The sequence below is a fragment of the Hydra vulgaris genome, chromosome 03 (genome assembly GCF_038396675.1).
Source record: "Hydra vulgaris chromosome 03, alternate assembly HydraT2T_AEP".
In the NCBI taxonomy this organism is placed as follows: Eukaryota; Metazoa; Cnidaria; class Hydrozoa; order Anthoathecata; family Hydridae; genus Hydra; species Hydra vulgaris.
Genome location: NC_088922.1, coordinates 66,633,368 through 66,637,500, shown reverse-complemented (window position 1 = coordinate 66,637,500; position 4,133 = coordinate 66,633,368). Strand labels below are relative to the sequence as shown.

Below are 4,133 nucleotides of genomic sequence, written 5' to 3'. Positions count from 1 at the left end.
AAGTTTGTGGAGCATAAGATCATGAGTAGGTGTGTCAAACGCTTTTTCATAATCAAAATATAAAACATCTACACTATAGCCTTTTGCCATTGAGTGTGAGATCTGATCGACAGTTTCCAATAAATTGGTAATGCATGATTTTTTTGAAATTAACCAGTGCTAATTTTGAGATAAAAGATTATTTGCACTTAGATACTCGGTTAAACAATCTTTTACAATACGCTCTAGGATTTTGCAGCAGGCAGAAGTTAGGGAAATCGGTCTGTAATTTGATGCATCAAGTTTAGATCCTTTCTTGTGAAGCGGTGTTATGTTAGCTTCCAGCCACGCGGCTGGGACTCGACCTTCACAAATAGATTTTATAAATAGGTAGGTAATGGGCACGTTCAGAGATGAAGAACATTTGTTAAGGACGTGTGGGTGAATGCCGTCTATGCCTGCTGGTTTATGCAAGTTTAGGTTTGAAAGTAACACTTGTATGTAGTTCTCATTAAGTCTATTCAAGACTGACGTCTCATCAATCACAGAAAATGTGCGCTTTTCGAATGTTTGCAGCGATTGACTCAAATTTAAAGGAGTAAAAACAGATGAAAAGTAATTGTTAAGGATTGTAACTATATGGCTTTCATTAGAAGTAATATTTCCATTTGACTCTTTCATAGACCTTATTTGATTTTTAACTTTAAGTTTCATGTTTATATACCTATATATAAGTTTTGGATTTGTCTTGGCTTTTTCGGATATAGATTTTTCATATTGAGCTATAGAATGAGTTAGAGTTTGTTTTACTTTATTGCAGCTATTATTGTATCGTTTAGTGTCCAGACGCCAGTTTGGATTTTTGCTTCTATAATAAAGTTTTTTTTTATTTTTTATAGCAGAGATTACTTCTTTTGTGATCCAAGGTGTGTGTAAAGCAGAAAAACTCAATTTGATTGCTGGTATTTGAAGATTACACCCTTCAATATAGATAGATTGGAATACATTATAACATTCATTAATGTTTAAATTTTTAAAACAATTAACCCAGTCAATATCTTTGAAATACATGATTAGTTTTTCGAAATTGCCATTTTTAAAATCTTGTCGAGATGAAGAAAACCAATTTCTAGGAGGGTTTGACGATTCTACAGCGAAATTCCAAGTTAGAATTAAATGAGCTCATCCTTTTTTAGTGCACCCCAGATGAGAATGTCTTTCAAGAGAAAATATACGTTGAGATGACTCAGTTAAAATAAGATCTAGAGTGCTGGATGGACATAATATAGAGTTCAATTGAAAAGTATAAAAATTGACATGCTGTGTTAAATGATTTGAATCAAATGTTTCAATAAAGTCTTCAGCTAGTGAGTTTGTGGTAATTGCTGTGTTGTTATGCCATGTGGTATGGTCAAGGTTAAAATCTCCTGCGATAAGAAGACTAGAGTAGTGTTTTTTTTTCGACTAAATTAGATGCAAAATTTATAGAGGCTTTAATTTGATTATTTACAAAGTTATTGCTGAGGGGTGAACGGTATATACAACCAACTAGAATTTTTTCAGTTCCAAGATTAACTGAGCACCAAACTTGTTCAGAGTCATTGTTAAGTTCAAGATATGCTCCTTCATGGCTTATTAGTGTTTCCGATATATAAATGCAGACTCCACCATGAAGATTAATTGTGCGATCATGCCTATATGCGATATAATTAGTGAGATTAAAAATAGAGTTTTCATTAAACCATGTTTCTGTTATAAAGACAAGACTCAGTGGTGCTTTTGAAGTTTGAATAAAGCTTTGCAGCTCGGCAAGCTTCTCTGCGTTTAACAAGGTCGCATTTGTATAAAAACAACTAAAATTGTTAAGATGAATTGTTGTGTTTTTTTTATTATTGATAATCATTTTTATATTATTATTGATTCTGTTGTGGACTGATTTAAGTTTTAATTCTGTTTTAACATGTCTAGGATCATAATTTTTTTCCAAGGGTTGAGTCCCAAACTCCATCAACTCGTGTGACTCTACCACTACGGATGGCAAAACGAAAGGGCTGATCCTTTTGCTGACTTTCAAGTTTTTCTTTGTTGAGCCTGTTACATTCTATACGTAGTAGTTTAGATAGCCTTTGTTGAGCAGGAGTTTCATCTGGATTGATGTAGATTCCATTTCGAGCATTGTTGAGTCTAAGTTTATGGGCAACTTTTAGAATTGTATTTCTATCATCTACGTTATTAAAAACTACTTGTAATGGACCTGTTTATGTTGAGGTGCTTTTGCCACCTCTAAAGCGTCTAATAGTAACATGCTTACATTTAGCATTTAGTTCGTTTAAAAGTGATGTAACTAGCATTTTATCATGTTCAATACAGTCGGCAGCGACTAGAGAAGAAGATGTCTCAGTACCAAAAATAATAACATTTTTTTGTTTTTTTTCTCTTTCCTGAACTTCGTGTGCATTTGCATCAAGCAATTCTAGTTAAGCGTTTGACCTTGTTACTTTACCTCTTCCAGAAACTACTGTAATATAAATATTATATATATATATATATATATATATATATATATATATATATATATATATATATATATATATTATATATATATATATATACATATATATATATATATATATATATATATATATATATTATACATATATATGTATATATATATATATATATATGTATATAATATATTATATAATTATATATATATATATTATATACATATAAATATAAATAAATATATATATATATAAATAAATATATATATATATTTATATATATATATATATATATATATATATATATATATATATATATATATATATAAATAAATATATATATATATTTATATATATATACATATATATATATATATATATATATATATATATATATATATATATATATATATATATATATATATATTTTATATATATATGTGTATATATTATTGTTTAAAGAAGATTTTTGTTATATTTAATAAATCTTTATTTTTTTATTATATAATATATATAAACTCGATTTATTTTTAAAATATTCAAAAACAGATAAATAAAGAAAATAGAAATTAAATGTTTTATCGTTATATTTTTTTTATTTCTTACTAAAGTAAAGTTACTTAAGTTTTAAATATACAACATATAATAATTTTTACTTTTCATTTTGAACTTTCATTTTAATTTGACCATCAAATAAAACTGGGAACTTTTAAAACTTTGAGCACTTCAAAACAGATTTAAAAGCTATAAATGTTTTCAGAAAGACTGGTTTTAAATGCACCTTTTGTAAATTGTATGATTTCCTTTTAAAAAATAGGTTTTATAATCTAAACTATATTTCTTCAAAAATTTTATGCAATTTAATAAACTCTAAATTATGATGAACAATTGTAATATGTTTTTGATTCGACTGTGATGATTAATAATTATTAGAAACCACGTTTAAAAAAAAAAAATTTAATTTTGCATTTTATAAACTTTATTTTAAATTTTAAATATTTGAATATTTCCGCGAAAATCTGAAAACGTAAACAAAAAATCGGCAAAAAGATTTTCACTGAAACAATTTTCCCCATTGATTGGTAATTATAATTTATCAAAGTAAAAGTATAAGTGCATTAACCAAACTTAAACCTTGTACGTAAATCATGTGCCTAATTTTTTAAATTATGACTTTTCATTTTTCATTGATGGGTTTTACACTTTTTAAACTGTTAATCATGTCATATTTCTAATAAAACGTTAAGGAACAAAAGAATAATAACTTTGGTTTCAGGAATATTAAAAAACAGAAAACAATATATACATAAACAGCTGCAACATTAAAATGTCATAATCATAAATTATAGCTTCATTCTAGGACCCTTTTTACTTTTACTTAACTTTGACGCACATATGCTAATTTGCATTTGTCAATACAGGTTGTGGATCCAGCATTTTTTGATATTTAAGATAGCTTAATTCCAGACATGGAGCAAGCTCTAAATACTTGTATGTTTATACTTATGACAAATACAGGGCCGCTGATACCGGGGGAAGGGTAGCTAAGGACCACTGTCTTCTCCCCTTCCATCTACTTCCTTTTTTTTTCTAAAGGACCTTTTTATAAAAAAAAATAGATTTAGAGGTTTTTTTAGAAAACGACGGTTG

At 27.3% G+C, this 4,133-nt stretch overlaps 1 protein-coding gene across 2 annotated transcripts in view; it reads right to left on the bottom strand.

The window, feature by feature from the left end:
• The window catches only part of LOC124808428 (protein SFI1 homolog), an 81,773-nt gene extending 78,376 nt beyond the window's left edge, over positions 1-3,397 (bottom strand). Inside the window, exon 1 of one of the 2 annotated variants that reach the window (XM_065794033.1) lies at positions 3,265-3,397. The gene's annotated coding sequence lies outside the window, so the exon portion shown is untranslated. The remainder of the gene's footprint in view (positions 1-3,264) is intronic. The other variant, XM_065794031.1, reaches the window with a different exon arrangement.
• Positions 3,398-4,133: the final 736 nt, after the last annotated feature.